This window comes from Galeopterus variegatus, unplaced genomic scaffold (assembly GCF_000696425.1).
Source record: "Galeopterus variegatus unplaced genomic scaffold, G_variegatus-3.0.2 Scaffold10606, whole genome shotgun sequence".
Lineage (NCBI taxonomy): Eukaryota > Metazoa > Chordata > Mammalia > Dermoptera > Cynocephalidae > Galeopterus > Galeopterus variegatus.
The window spans coordinates 43541-44188 of NW_007736717.1; the positions used below are offsets into that span (position 1 = coordinate 43541).

Sequence of the window (648 nt, forward strand, 5' to 3'; positions counted from 1 at the left end):
AAGGAAGGAAGGAAGAAGGAAACAAAACCCTCTACTAACCCTGCTAGTACTGTCTCACTCAACAAGACCATAATGCTTCGTCCCATATTCAGTCACTTATATAATAAACCACAAATAAAATCTTCTTTGGAAGATACATTGCTCCTCTTTGAGATGGCAGGGACAAGGGACCAGAAGTTTGGGTAGGAGGCTTTGTTCTTTTGGCAGAGCCTCTCAGTCATTATAGATATTGCTGCACTGTTAATAAAAAATACATGCTTCTCTGTAAAGCCTTTAAAAAAACTCCAAGGATGAGATGGCTGAGGTCTCAGCTTAAGTATCTCCAAATAAATTTTTGTCCATCCCTTGACCTTTCCATGTGTTATTTCTTGGTTGTCTTCTAGATCAATGCCATTCTCTGTTTGTGAGCTTCTGTGGTGCAAGCTTTTTTGTAGGGTCAAATTTCTTTGGAGCCAAATCCTGGCGCTGTAGATGTAGCTGGACATCTTTCACCTCCAGGGTGCTAGGCTTGCGATGCTGAGCAAGCTGGCAAACCACTGTCACCACACTCTTGATAAAATCATCAGCAGTCTGCAGCAGCATCTCCTCCACATCTTCATCCAACTGCTCATTAGCATCCACTTCTTTTTCTAAGTCCTGTAACTTCTT

General features: G+C 42.0%; 1 protein-coding gene and 1 pseudogene across 1 annotated transcript in view; one reads left to right on the forward strand and one right to left on the reverse strand.

The window, feature by feature from the left end:
* LOC103610110 (dysferlin-like) overlaps positions 1-648 on the forward strand; it is a gene marked incomplete at its 3' end in the record, with an annotated part of 53249 nt that overhangs the window by 36116 nt on the left and 16485 nt on the right. The gene's annotated exons all lie outside the window — the stretch shown is intronic.
* Positions 362-648, reverse strand: part of LOC103610109 — a 1440-nt pseudogene continuing 1153 nt past the window's right edge.